At 46.3% G+C, this 15,405-nt stretch overlaps 2 long non-coding RNA genes across 2 annotated transcripts; one reads left to right on the forward strand and one right to left on the reverse strand.

Annotated features, from left to right (window-relative positions):
• Positions 1-7,541: 7,541 nt before the first annotated feature.
• Positions 7,542-12,491, reverse strand: LOC116269204. The gene is made up of 2 exons (XR_004176655.1): positions 12,321-12,491; positions 7,542-7,816 (listed from the first exon to the last, which is right to left on the reverse strand). It is a non-coding gene; the product is annotated as an uncharacterized LOC116269204 (long non-coding RNA).
• LOC108581451 lies at positions 7,705-11,995 on the forward strand. Its single transcript, XR_001893684.3, has 3 exons — positions 7,705-7,776; positions 10,223-10,288; positions 11,909-11,995. It is a non-coding gene; the product is annotated as an uncharacterized LOC108581451 (long non-coding RNA).
• Positions 12,492-15,405: the final 2,914 nt, after the last annotated feature.

The raw sequence follows: 15,405 nt of genomic DNA on the forward strand, positions 1-15,405 counted from the left end.
GTCAAGCGAGTTAACATATGCATTAAACCTGAAATTTATCTGTAGAGACAGTGCAATTTCAACTGAAATTGTAGCAGATTTTTTTTTTTGGTAGAAATTGACAAACCAATTCCAAAATTTGTATGTATGGAAATGCAAAAGATTTAAAATAGTCAAGACTATATTTAAAAAGAACAAAGTAGGAGGGTTTACACTACCAGATTTTAAGATTAAGCACAAAGCGACAGTATTTAAGACACTATGGTAGTGGCATAAAGATAGACAATTAGATCAATGAAACAGAATAAAAATTCAGAAATAGACCCACAAGTCTACAGTCATTGGACTATTGAAAAAAGTACCAATGTAGTTCATTGATGGAACAGAAAGCTTTCCCAATAAACAGTGCCAGAGCCACTAGAGATCTATATGGACCATAGACCCAAATGTGAAAATGAAGAGTCTAAAACTTCCATAAGAAAACGTAGCAGAGTATCTTCATGACTTTGAAGTAGTCAAATATTTCTTAGGCTATAAAAGGACAAACAATTAAAAAATTGTTAACTTAGCCTTCATCAAAATTAAAAATTTCTGCTCATTAAAAGACAATAAACTTGACTGGGCACGGTGGCTCATATCTGTAATCCCAGCCCTTTGGGAGGCAGAGGCAGGCAGATCACCTGAGGTCAGGAGTTCGAGACCAGCCTGGCCAATATGGTGAAACCTTGTCTGTACTAAAAATATAAAAATTAGCTGGGCGTGGTGGCAGGAGTCTGTCATACCAGCGACTTGGGAGGCTGAGGCAGGAGAATTGCTTGGATCTGGGAGGTGGAGGTTGCAGTGAGCCAAGATCGCACCACTGTACTCCAGCCTGGGTGACAGAGCGAGACTCCAACTCAAAAAAAAAAAAAAAAAAAAACTTAAAAGATAAGTAAGTCACAGGCTAGTAGAAAATATTTACAGTACACATATCTGAACAAAGACTTGTATTCAAGATATATAGAGAGCTCCAACAGATTAAAAATATAATAAGAGCCGGGCGCGGTGGCTCAAGCCTGTAATCCCAGCACTTTGGGAGGCTGAGACGGGCGGATCACGAGGTCAGGAGATTGAGACCATCCTGGCTAACACGGTGAAACCCCGTCTCTACTAAAAAAATACAAAAAAACTAGCCGGGCGAGGTGGCGGGCGCCTGTAGTCCCAGCTACTCGGGAGGCTGAGGCAGGAGAATGGCGTGAACCCAGGAGGCAGAGCTTGCGGTGAGCTGAGATCGCGCCACTGCACTCCAGCCTGGGCGACAGAGCGAGACTCTGTCTCAAAAAAAAAAAAAAAAAAAAAAAATATATATATATATATATATATATATAAAAAATAAGAAATACAAAATGGTTAGGCATCTTAAACATGCACCATGAATGGCCAATAAACATATGAAAAGGTGTTCAACATCCTTAGTTGTTAGCAAATTAAAACCATAGTGAGAAACCACAATATAGTAAGACAGACAAAGACTGACAGTTCCAAGAGCTGGCAAGGATCTGGAGCAACTGGAACCTTGATGCCTTGCTGGTGGGAGTGTAAAACAGTACAACCATTTCGATAAATTATTTGCCTGTTTTTAATAAAGTTAAATGTACACCTATCCTAAGACCTAGCAAGTCCACTCCTGGGTATACAGCCCAGATAAATGATTACATATATCCACAAAAAGAATTGTCTAAGGATGTTCATAGCAACTTTATTCATAATGGCTGAAAACTGGAAACAATTCAAATATCCATCAACAGAAGGGTAGATAAGCAAATTGCAACAATACCTCTCAGTAATAAAAAAGAATAATCTGGGCCGGGCATGGTGGCTCACACCTGTAATCCCAACACTTTGGGAGGCTCAGGCAGGTGGATCATTTGAGGTCAAGAGTTCGAGACCAGCCTGGCCAATATGGTGAAACACCTGTCTCTATTAAAAATACAAAAATTAGCTGGGTGTAGTGACAGGCACTTGTAATCCCACCTGTTTGGGAGGCAGGAGAATCACTTGAACCCAGGAGGTAGAGGTTGCAGTGAACTGAGATTGCACCATTGTACTCCAGCCTGGGCTATGGAGTGAGACTCTGTCTCAAAAAAAAAAAAAAAAAAAGAACAATCTGGTACACAAAAATTGATGAATTTCAAAAATATTATGTTGAGCAACAGAAGTCAGACACTATAGAATACACACTGTGTGATCTCATTTGTTGTGTGAACCGACAAAACCAGTCTGCTGGTGATAGATGTTAGAAGATGGTTATATCTGAGAGTTGGATATTGACTTGAAAAGGGGCCCTGAGGGGCCCTGTTGGGGCAATGGAAATGTTCTATATCTTGGTCCAGTTGATGGTCAAGGAGATGTAGTACCTGTGTAAAAATTCATCAAGCTATAGACTCAAGATCTGAACATTTTATTGTAATGTAGGATGACCTTCAATAAAGCATTATTTAAATCACCTTTATGAATACACTAACGACAGCGACGATTCCAAAAACCAACCAGGGAGATGAAATATTTGGGGCTTTTCCGAGATAAATGCTGTAGTCTCTCTTTAATTGTTACCAATCTTTGTGCCATGTAGGGGTTTTTGTTGTTGCTGTTACTGTTGGTATTTCTCCTCTGCTAAATTTAGATGATGAAATCTGCCTTTCTATGCACAACTCAGGTAAGGAGACAGAGAATGATCTCGCTGTATGAGAGCAAAATGGACTTCAATAAGAATGGATAAAGACATTGGGAAAGTGACTATGGAAACTGAACCAGAGATGCTCAAAATCAGCGGCGACACTTTGCATCAGGGGCCCAGTATGAGAAGACAGAGACACAGAGATGTGGGCAAGAGCAGGGATGTGGATGACATCAGTTATGTGGATGACAGACCTCACTCAGAATGCTATGGAGCAAATGAAGCCGGGAGCAAATGACAGAGAATGGGTGAGGACCCCGGGAGTCTCACATCAGACAAGCAGAGATGGAGGGGCTCACTGATGGTCAATGTAGTATGCCCAGGAGAAATGCATATTTTAGACTTGACCTCTAAAAGCAGTAACTCAAAGCTCTCCGAACCTGACAGCCCGTCGGAGGCTTTTGTCTAGAAAATGTCTTCACAGCAGGTGTATCATGACTTATCTCACCATGGAGATCCAGCTCAGAGAATGTAATAGTGACACGTGGCACAGTGGAGTTGGCAGGTCCTGCTTCAGAGGCAGTCATCATCAATGTGCTCACCAAAACCACCGTGCTCACTAAGTCACAAGACAGAAAGGTCGAAGGTTCGTGGGCAAGCTGGACTTGGTGGGGCACAAACAGGAAGGGGCTCACTTCTTTCTCCAGATTCCCCCCTTCACCCTGCTCTGTAGGTTGGCACCACCTGCCTGGGCCTTGTGTGAAACCTCAGGCAGGCCACGTGCAAAGCTTTGCTGGCTACTTGGAAGTTATAAGCAAATGGTCTATTTCGCTGGGTATTAAAGAGAGCAGCCCAAAGCGATTTCCTGACTGTCTGCTTCTCTCTCTCCAGGTGCAGACCCTGCCACAGCCAAAGCCCCTACCTCTTGCTCCATCTTCTCCCCACCCCTCAGCTGCTGTTTGGGCCCTCAGAGTGGGGGCCTGTAGGGGTCCTTAGACATACTTTCCGGGAGGTCTCTGACTACAATTCCTTGGCATGTGCAAAGCTCTTAAGCCAGGACTCCAGCAGGAAGTGCTCTTGAGTAGACTCCTTTTCAAATCAGTTCACAGCTGGCTCTCTTCCTGGAGACCCACACGTGGCTCTGAGAAATCGCACCTCTCTGACTTGCCTTTGGTATAAATGCTTGCCCCATCCCTGCTCAGCCCTGGCCCTCCTCTCCTTGCAGGCTGCTTCAGCCAGTTTGGCTCTGAACGTTTCCGGGTGTGAAGCAGGGTCCTGTCCCCTGATTCTAGAGATTTCCAAGTGGATCCCTTGAAGCCCTCCTCACTTGACCTAAGGGGAAAGGCTCTCACAGGGAAGGGTTGGAAACTCACAGCACCCTGACAACTCACAACTCCCCCCAAACAAAACCCAGTAGGCAGCCCCGTCACTCCCCCTTTCATCTAGTGTTAAAATGCGGAAATATTTGTGTTAAAACATTTTTATGTACCAATTGGCAGGTAGCCACTGTCCTGAGACCCCCTTCTGTCTTCACTTCCAGGGCCCTTTCTTGGTCCCTTGGACTCTTGCTCTGGCGTTGGGTCCTGGTTGTCAGTTATTTTACTGTCACTTCTGTTGATACCCTCCAGTGGGGGTTGGGGGTGGGGACCGAAGGTGGCTTCACTGTCTGTTGTGTCCCAGGTAGGTGGTCAGATATTTACAGTATTGTTCTTGGCTCCTGGGGCTTAAGCCACATCAGAGACAGCAGGAAACAATTGTCCATTGCTATAGTTTGTATTTTTGTCCCCACCCAAATCTCATGTTGATATGTAATCCCCAACGCCTGAGATGGGGCCTGGTGGGAGGTGTTTGGTGGATCCCTCATGTCTTTGTGCTGTGTTCGTGATAGTGAGTTCTCACGAGATCTGGATGTTTAAAAGTGCGTGGCACCTCTCACCCCACTCCCTTGTTCCTGCTCCCCCCACGTGAGATACCTGCTTTCCTTTTGCATTCCACCAGGATTGGAAGCTTCCTGAGGCCTCCCCAGAAGCAGATGCTGCCATATTTCCTGTATAGCCTGCAGAGCTGTGAGCCACTCAAACCTCTTTTCTTCATTATTATTATTATTTTTTGAGACAGAGTCTCACTCTGTCACCCAGGCTGGAGTGCAGTGGCATGATCTCAGCTCACTGCAACCTCCGCCTCCTGGATTCAAGCAATTCTCGTGCCTCAGCCTCCCGAGTAGCTGGGATTACAGGCGCGTACTACCATCCTGGACTTGTTTTTGTATTTTTAGAAGAGACGGAGTTTTGTCATATTGGCCAGGCTAGTCTCAAACTCCTGACCTCATGTGATCCTCCTACCTCTTCCTCCCAAAGTGCAAACCTCTTTTCTTGTAAATTACCCAGCCTCGGGTATTTCTTTATAGCAATGCAAGAACAGCCTAATCCACCCATAATATCTAATTACATGCAAATAAAGTCGGGTTGTGTGTGTGTGTGTGTGTGTGCGTGTGTGTGTGTGGTCAAGGATCAATGGACAAAGCAACCTCAGGAAGGAAACGTTGCCTCCCCATCTTGTCCTAGGATTCTGCTCTGTTGCCTGGTTCACAATTCCCCAGAGCAGATATAGGGATACAATTTCCCTGTAGCCATCATTTGTAGAGATTGTGAAGCTTCTAGGAATTTAGCTCCAAGAAATAATGAGGGCTGGGCATTAGGTTTTGCCACCGTGATATTTATCAGAGTGTGGCTTACAAAACAGCAAAAATTTGAAACTATCTTGGGTCAGAGATTGCTGTTGCCTCCCCTGTATCCACTGTCCCCTTCTTCCTCACTGATGGAACCCATTTGCTGAGGGCAGAAAGAGACCTGGCTTTTTTTTTTTTTTTTTTTTTTGAGACTAAGTTTCGCTCTTGTTGCCCAGGCTGGAGTGCAATGGCGTGATCTCAGCTCACCGCAATCTCTGCCTCCTGGGTTCAAAAGATTCTCCTGCCTCAGCCTCCTGAGTAGCTGGGATTATAGGCATTCGCCACCATGCCTGGCTAATTTTGTATTTTCAGTAGAGATGAGGTTTCTCCATGTTGGTCAGGCTGGTCTCAAACTCCTAACCTGAGGTGATCTGCCCACCTTGGCTTCCCAAAGTGCTGGGATTACAGGCGTGAGCCACCGCACCCGGTCCAGACCTGGCTTTTATTTTATTTTATTTTACTTTATTTTATTTTATTTTATTTTTTTGAGACGGAGTCTCGCTCTGTCGCCCAGGCTGGAGTGCAATGGCGTGATCTTGGCTTACTGCAACCTCCGCCTTCTGGATTCAAGGGATTCTCCTGCCTCAGCCTCCCAAGTCACTGGGACTACAGGTGTGTACCACAGCACTTGGCTAATTTTTGTATATTTTAGTAGAGACAGGGTTTCATCATGTTGAATAGGCTGGTCTCAAACTCCTGATCTCAAGTGATCCACCTGCCTCAGTCTTCCAAAATACTGGATTATAGGCATGAGCCACTGCGCCTGGCCCAGACCTGCCTTTTAAATGACACACCCATTTCCCAGCCTCCCTTGCTGGTGGAGGTGCCATGTGACCCAGTTTTGGCCAATAAGATATCAGCAGCAATGGTTGGTGGGGTTTCAGGGAATCTCCTTAAGAGCAGGGCAGACCTGGCTGGTGCCACGCCCTTCCCTTGCTGGCTTTTCTCTTTCCCTCCACCTGAGCTGTGGTTGTGATGGCTAGAGCTTTGGCAGTCACCTTGACAGATGATAGAGGAGAATGATAGAACCTGGGTCCTTGCAGGCATGAAGGAGCTGCAGTCACAACCCTCTAGACTTCTTTCACACAGCCAAATAGATCTCTGCCTTGTTAAGCTGTGCTATGTTTTAAAATAAGCAGCTGAATTCGGTACTGACTGATACACTATCCAAAACCCAACAATAGGAGCATAATTAAGAAATCACAATCCAGTCATACTAGAGAATATTTTATAGTAAGATCTCGTTTTATGAAAAGGAAGTATGCATGAACATATAGAAAAAAAGACTTGGAGCACATTTACAACATAACAAAACCTCTCTGGGTGGTGGTAGTACAGTGATTTTTTTTTTTTTAATGGAATCTTGCTCTGTTACCCAGGCTGGCCTCAAACTCCTGGGCTCAAACGATCTTCTGGCCTCAGCCTCCCAAAGAGCTAGGATTACAGGCACGAGCTGCTGTGCCTGGCCGAGATACAGTGAACTATCTTTTCCTTCCTTCCCTCCCTCCCTCCCTCCCTCCCTCCCTCCCTTCCTTCCTTCCTTCCTTCCTTCCTTCCTTCCTTCCTTCCTTCCTTCCTTCCTTCCTTCCCCCTTCCCTCCCTTCCTCCCTCCCTCCTTCCTTCCCTCCCTCCCCTGCTTCCCTCATTTTTTGGAGACAGAGTCTCACTCCATCACCAGGACTGGAGTGCACTGGCTCTATCTCACCTCACTGCAACCTCCACATCCCGGGTTCAAGCGATTCTCTTGCCTCAGCCTCCCGAGTAGCTGGGATTACAGGCGAGTGCCACCACACCTGGCTAATTTTTTTTGTATTTTTAGTAGAGACAGGGTTTCCCCATGTTGGCCAGGCTGGTCTCAAACTCCTGGCCTCAAGTGATCTGCCTGCCTTGGCCTCCCAAAGTGCTGAGATTACAGGTGTGAGCCACCGTGCCAGGCTGTGATTTTTCTATTCTATTTCTTGATGTATGTAGTATTTAAAATTTCCTAGTTTTGTGACAGACGAGTAACAATAGTTTTTTTGTTACTTGTGCCTGTAATCCCAGCTCTTTGGGACGCTGAGACTGGAGTATTGTTTGAGCCCAGGAGTTTGAGGCCAGCCTGGGTAACATAGCAAGACCCCATGACTGCCCATAAATATTTTTAAAAAACTTACTGTATGAAACAATATTTTTTTTTGAAATTATGGAGTTTTTATTTTTATTTTTTTTTTAGCATGGGCAACCAAAAGTTACCATTTTTTTTAACATGACACCCTTGTAACCCTGTCAAGTCTTTGCAGCAGTGACCTCTGGTGCATCTTTCCCAGACCAGCATTCCTCACGATCTGCCATCTCTTACCTCATCTTCTGGGCTCCTGGGCCTGTCTGCACTGCTGTTCTCCAAGGAGGCATTCTGCTGCGGGGGACATTCAAGGTCAGGGACTCATTTACAGATTTTCCATTGTCCTGTGAATCTGTGACATTTCAGAAATGGAGCAAGTTAGAAGATATAGATCAACCCTTTTCAGGCAATTCTCTGCAAGCCTAGGACAGTAGCAGCAGTCACGCTAGAAGGTGGAGGAAGCAGAGTGGGAAGGGCTGTTCCTCCCCTCACTCCTTGAAGGGGAGTTTGTCACACCTCATGCTGTGTCAGATGGCCTGGGATGCCATCCCTATGAATATTATAATTATGGGCTGGGCGCAGTGGCTCACACCTGTAATCCCAGCACTTTGGGAGGCCGAGGTGGGTGGATCACCTGAGGTCAGGATTTTGAGACCAGCCTAGCCAACATGGTGAAGCCCCATCTCTACTAAAAATGCAAAAATTAGCTGGGCCTGGTAGCGGATGCCTGTGATCCAAGCTACCTGGGAGGCTGAGGCAGGAGAATTGCTTGAACCTGGCAGGCAGAGGTTGCAGTGAACTGAGATCGTGCCACTGCACTCCAGCCTGGGTGAAAAAAAAAAGAAAATTATAATGATGGTATAAGCAACTTTATATACATTTACATATACATAAACATACATACGTAGTCAGTGGAAAAAAAATATTGGAAATAAGAATACAAACCTGGCTAATGTTTAGAGGGCAACAAAGCTATAACCATTGGTGTTATTTCTACTGGTCAAAAATCACTGGCAACTTGCCAATTTTTTAGCATCTAACAATTCCCAAGTCCTAATCAATATTAAATAATGAGTCAAGTTAGCCTCCTCCAGAAAGTCTGCTCACCCGGGAGTGGGATGTTTAGGCAATGATCTGCTATGATTTTGAAGGGGTACTCATTTTGCAGATGAAACAGAGAATGTCCCATCAGCCCCCACCCCACGCTCTTTCTCACCATCTAGGTCAAGTAGGACATTTTCTCCTTGGACTCTTGGATCAGGAAGCACTGAGCAGTCAAAAGAATTAGCTCCAAGGAGGTGACATGAAGGAGTCACTGTAAATATAAAACTGCAAGGCCAAGCGTGGTGGCTCATGCCTGTAATCCCAGCACGTTGGGAGGCTGAGGTGGGAGGATCACTTGAGGTCAGGAGTTTGAGACCAGCCTGGCTAACATGGTGAAACCCTGTCTCTACTAAAAATACAAAAGTTAGGCTGAGCGTGGTGGCTCATACCTGTAATCCCAGCACTTTGGGAGGCCAAGGTGGGCGGATCACAAGGTCAGGAGATCGAGACCATCCTGGCTAACAGAATGAAACCCCGTCTCTACTGAAAATACAAAAAATTAGCCGGGTATGGTGGTGGGCGCCTGTAGTCCCAGGTACTCCGGAGGCTGAGGCAGGAGAATGGTGTGAATCCAGGAGGCAGAGCTTGCAGTGAGCTGAGATAGCACCACTGCATTCCAGCCTGGGTGACAGAGCAAGACTCCGCCTCAAAAAAAAAAAAAAAAAAAAAATTAGCCGGGCATGGTGGCAGGCACCTGTGGTCCCAGCTACTTGGGAGGCTGAGGCAGGAGAATCGCTTGAACCCAGAAAGTGGAGGCTGCAGTGAGCTGAGCTCGCACTACTGCACTCCAACCTGGGCAACAGAGCGAGACTCCGTCTCAAACAAACAAACAAACAACCTCTGCAAATCTGATGAAAATGTTTATGAACTGACATAAAGGCCACCTTTGGGGATAGCACTATTCTGTCTATCTGGTGTCAGCATTCTTGACTTAGCTTGGGGAAGTCACAAACTTGAGGTTCTTTCCCCAGTGGCCCTATTTCCCTCCCCAGCTTCATCCCAGAACATCCCTATACCTCCCTTTTCTTGCAACCCCGAAAGACTTCCCTGACCCCCAACCTTGACAGCTGCAGCTGCTTTTCTGTCTGCTTACAATGCCCTACCCCTGCCCAGTCCAACAAGGTGGTAGCTAGCCACATCTGGCTACTGTGCGCTTGAAATGTGGCAGGCAAATGTGACTGAGGAGGGGAACATCTCATTTTATGTAACGTAATTTAAATTTAAAAGTACAAACTCATATTGATTCTGTTGTTGGGAAACTTTTAAGGGTATTTGGATCAATTTGGGTATGTAAATCCACTCTTCCGACTGTGCATTTTATGCAGTCTAAATCCAGATCAAGTCTTTCCAATGAAAATTTGGCCTGCGAATTGAGAGGGGCTGCAAATATAAAATACTCAACAGATTTCAAAGACTTCGTGCAAAAAAAAGAATGTAAACTATTTTATTGACGTTTTTATATTGATTATTAACTACAGGATAAAATGGCACTTTCTGCATCTGCTGGGTTAATAAAATACATTGTTAAAATTAATTTCACTCATGTATTTGTACTTTTTGAATGTGGCCACTGGAGAATTTAAAATGATGTATGTGGCGTGCAGCATATTTCTGTTGGATGGCGCTGCTGTAACCCCCTTCTCCATCTACACAGGCTTTGGAGCCAGAAAGATCTGAACTCCAGCTCAATCTGTACTGCACAATAGCTGTGTGATTCTGGGTAAGTGGCTCAATCTCCGTAGGTCCCAGTTATTTATTTTTGATCTGTAAAATGGGTATGGTAAGAATACCCTTGAAATGTCTGCCTAGCACACTAGCACAGCCACTGGGCACCTGCATGAAATCAACCAAGTTCACTCCCACTCTCTCCCCAGCCATTTCCTTATCCATTTTTTTGGTTTTTTGAGATGGAGTCTCACTCTTTTGCCCAGGCTGGAGTGCAGTGGCATGGTTTTGGTTCACCGCAATCTCTGCCTCCCGGGTTCAAGCGATTTTCCTGCCTCAGCTTCCTGAGTAGCTGGGATTACAAGCATACGCCTCCATGCCCGGCTAATTTTTGTATTTTTACTAGAGACGGAGTTTCACCATGTTGGCCAGGCTGGTCTCGAACCCCTGACCTCAGATGATCCACCTGCCTTGGCCTCCCAAAGTGCTGGGATTATAGGCGTGAGCCACTGCGCCCAGCCGTCCTTACCCATTTGTCAAGACTCATCTGAAATATCATCTTCTTTGGGAAGCCCTTTCCTAACCCCAGCAGAAGGGTCTAGTGCTTTGCCTTTATCTCTCCTGTAAACTTTCACACATGGCTTGCAGTAAAATGACATCATTACAATATTGTGGGTTCCTCAAAGGCAGAGACTCCAGCTTCCTTGTGTGTGAGAGTGTGCATTTAACTTTTAGTACATGGGAAATTTCAAATATATGGAAAAGTTGAGCTTCCATGACGATAGTATTTCAATCATTGTATTTTTCTTGTTTAATTCAGTGCTTGATACATGATTTTGTTAGTGTTTGTGGTGGACGGCAACAGCCACAAATTCTACCACCATAGAGTGGTGAAGTCAATTTCCCCACCCTCTTTGGTCTGGGCTGGCCCTGTGGGCTGGTTTAACTGACAGAACATGGTGGCAGGGACTATGCAAGGTCTGAGTCTCTCAGTCTAGGCCTCGAGATGCCAGGCAGCTTCTGCTCTTGCTCTCTCAGAACCTGACTGCCGTGTGCACAAGCCTGGGCCAGCCTGCTGGGGGATGAGAGACCATGTGGAGCAGAGGCAGGCAGTCCCAGTTCACAGACCACCAGAGAGATGAGTGAGGCTGTCCTCCACCTTCCAAACCCAGAAGAGCCACCAGCTGACTGCAGAGGTTAGGCAAACTGGCCCAGACACAGGAACCACTAAACCATCCCCCACAATCATGAGAAATAATAAATATTGTTGTTTTAAGTCTCTGTATTTTGAAGGGAGTTTAATGTGTGGCAAACAGCTATCCAATACAGAGTTTAATGAATGTTTTTGAATGCACTGATGAAGTCTCTGGATTTAGCAGGGGTTGCCACTCTGGCACAGTCAGGGTAGCACATACAGTCTGGTGGCAGCTGCTGTGCCTCCAGGGCTGGGAAACTGTCACACATTCTGTACCCCCAGCAGGCTTCCGGTCAGCCATAGGAGCACATCACAAGGAAAAGAGTCTGTAGCACAACACCCCATTAGTAAAGTTTTCTGAACTTTATTCTGCTCAATACATATATTTTGAGCAGATAAAATGTGTTGGGCACTGGTCTAAATGATTAAGAAGTCTTGCTGCAAATCTATTCCCAAGGTTTTAATCTCATTTATTTTCAGGGCAGCAGAAACTTTGACTGTGGCAGTCGCAGTGAGAGAACAGGACAGAACCTCACCACTGAGAAAATTCATGTTCCCAGATAACCCCTAATGTGGATGGCTCTAAGTCTCCCTCTAGAATGCATGTACTGCGAGGGGTGTTTTGCTGAGTTCTAGAACAAGAAATCTCTTTTCAGTAGAAGCCAGTCTAATTGTCTAATTTGAGTCAACCCTTTCTCCTAAGTACACATGTCATCATAGTGGAGGAATTTGGGTTCTTTAGATAATGGTTTTAAAGTGCACTACCCTGTTGAAACTGTCCTTGGTACTTTTCAATGCCACTTATCCTTTCTCATTTAATGAGGACCTTTCAGCGCTGATGACTCCAACTGGATGTAAGAAAACAGCCGTGACAGCTGTCCTTGATACTGACCTGCCAGGCAGCTGGCGTTACGTTCGGGGGTGTCTCTGGCCTTGGCTTTGCTTCTACGTCTTATGGAGCGATTGAAGATGGAATTTCTCTTAATTGGGCTGTGGCTATGAGGTTCTTTGTCTTGGATATCCTGGTCAGCTTGAGAAGTCTCTTTTTCTGGGAGTAACTCAGGTTTCACCTCGACTGGTTCATTATCAATGTTCTGTTGATCACTCGCAGAAATCACTCGTGATTTCCTCTGGGTCTTTTCCAAATCTTCAGATTCTTTGGTCTCCATGGAAATAGAGCCAGCTGTTTCTCAGCAGAACAACTGGAGGTCAATGGCTTTCCCAAGCTTCACTGGTGTGAGTGCTTTAGAATAGACAGAAAACAATTTTCAGTTAGAGTCATCAGGTTAAGTATTCTATTCAGACTGTGGAATTCCACTCCCATTCGAATTTGATGAAATGCAGGATAATCTGCACATCCTGGTATCCACGTCTTCGCCACTGAAAATTACAGCTTAATCTCTGCAATTTGGAGGCATTCATGTATCATTTTATAATTGCTGTTTGTTTATATTATTCATAGGATGCACTTTTAGTGGGAAATGTTTAAAGTGGCTTGCAAAACTACATTCGAATAAACACTTCTTAAATAATTCCAGAGAAAAAGAGTAGCAGAAATAGTGAGGGAATTCCAGGAAAGCATGGAGAGGGACCGTAAACGTCTAGACAGGAAAAGAAAGTCTTGGAAGATGAGAAAGGGTTGCCGGCTGGTGCGAGGTCTCACAATGGTAAGTTTAGACGTGGGCAAGGTTGATCCCCAAGGTGACAAACCTTGCCATCAGCTGGCGGCCAAGTCTAGTGGGTGCATTAGTGACCTCTCTGATGGAACAATGTATGGCCGTGGTGGAAGCATAAGGTCCCCCCATCCCACGGCCACCCCACCATGGGCTGGAGAAACAGAATGGTTACCTCCCCCTGGGGTGACCATGTAGCACATCATCTGAACTAGGACAACTTTCATAGGAAAAGGGGGATACAACAAGAACAAACCCCATCTCCCTCCCCGCACAGACCTCCTTCTAGGGTAGGGGTGCTCGGGGTGAGGGACTGTGTGGACCCTCTGAGTGGGTCTAAGTTGGTGGGACAGCATGTTAGACAGAGAAGCCGAGCTAGGAATTCTTCTCAGTTCTCCACTCATCTGAGGGCTTGAAACCTGGGGTCTCATGGATTCTATGGAGGTTTTAGGGGTACAAGGTTGTGTGTGAGCATATACATTTTTCTGGCTTATAGGTCCAGAGATTCTATCATACTCTCAAAATGGTCGGAGACTTGGCTGGGCGCCAGCCTATAATCCTAGCACTTTGGGGGCCGAGGCGAGCGGATCACTTGAGGCCAGGAGTTCAAGATCAGCCTGGCCAACATGGAGAAACCCTGTCTCTACTAAAAATATAAAAATTAGCTTGGCGTGGTGGCACTTGCCTGTAGTCCCAGCTTCTCAGGAGGCTGAGGCAGGAGAATTGCTTGAATCCGGGAGGTGGAGGTTGCCATGAGCAGAGATCTTGCCACTGCACTCCAGCCTGGGTAACAGAGCCAGACTCCATCTCAAAAAAAAAAAAACGCTTCCAGTCCTCCTCTGTGTCAGGCCTCTGAGCCCAAGCTAAGCCATCACATCCCCAGTGATCTGCACGGATACACCTAGATGGCCTGCAGCAACTGAAGATCCACAGAAGTGAAAATAGCCTTAACTGATGACATTCCACCATTGTGATTTGTTTCTGCCCCACCCTAACTGGTCAATGTACTTTGTAATCTCCCCCATCCTTAAGAAGGTTCTTTGTAATTCTCCCCACCCTTGAGAATGTATTTTGTGAGATCCACCCCCTGCCCCCAAAATATTGCTCTTAACTTCACCGCCTATCCCAACACCTATAAGAACCAATAATAATCCCACCTCCCTTTGCTGACTCCTTTTTCGGACTCAGCCCGCCTGCACCCAAGTGAAATAAACAGCCATGTTGCTCACACAAAGCCTGTTTGGTGGTCTCTTCACACGGACGCGTGAAACACTCTGTTGCTCCCTTCCACAAACATCCAGCTCAACCAGGGTTCTACGATTCATCAGGACCGTTTGTCTGTGTCTTCCTTTGTGAAATGGGGAGCATGGAGGGCTGGGCTTCAGACGCCTCCTTTCCCACGGCACCCCTCCTCTTCCCCACACCTCTTCCTCTGGAGTCCCTCTGAGTTCCCAAACACCTTCTTCTACACCCACCAGCCAGCGCCACACTATTGATCTCAGGGCAGGTGGTCAGGTAGAATAGGAGATTGGGTTTCCCCTACCCCAGACCAAGAATGCCTTTGTTTACCTAAGATAGGAATTGGGACTTTCTGGGTAGGGGGATTTGAAGACTGAAGGCCACTCTGGTTCCTGATACAAACACAGGTTTGTATCAGAAGGTTTGCCCTAGGATGGCGCCCCTTTCCCACCTGCCTGCAGGGCTGGTCCTGTTCTGTTAACCACCTTCCCTATGAATTATCAGCCAGGCAGAAATGAACATGAACGTACTCAGAGGTTGCCTCAGAGCAGCTGGGCCACGTGCAGGGGCACCACCTGAGCTCATGGGGACCCGGGGAGTGCCTTCCCCACCACGGTCGGCTGGGGGGCCCAGGAATACCTGACCCTTCTGGTCCTGGCCTCGGTTTCCTGATCCATGAAGTTGGAGTGTGTGCTATGGGGTCAGTGAAGCCTCTTCCAGCTAGAAAGCAATGCTGCTATTTCAGGTGGCCAGAGAGGATTGTGCAGTGGCTGGGAGGACACACGTAGGATGGACCATGAATACGCACCCTTCCTGGGAGTGCCTGGGAGGATGACGCTTGTCGTATATGTGGCAAGGAACCCACAGCTCCAGCAAGATGGGGTGATTTTCATTCACAGCAAGTCTAACCTGGGTCACTGAGGGGACGAGGTTGCAGTAAGAGCGAAACCATTCTTTTTTTTTTTTTTTTTTTTTTTTTGAGACGGAGTCTCGCTCTGGCGCCCAGGCTGGAGTGCAGTGGCCGGATCTCAGCTCACTGCAAGCTCCGCCTCCCGGGTTCCCGCC

This window comes from Papio anubis, chromosome 10 (assembly GCF_008728515.1).
Source record: "Papio anubis isolate 15944 chromosome 10, Panubis1.0, whole genome shotgun sequence".
Lineage (NCBI taxonomy): Eukaryota > Metazoa > Chordata > Mammalia > Primates > Cercopithecidae > Papio > Papio anubis.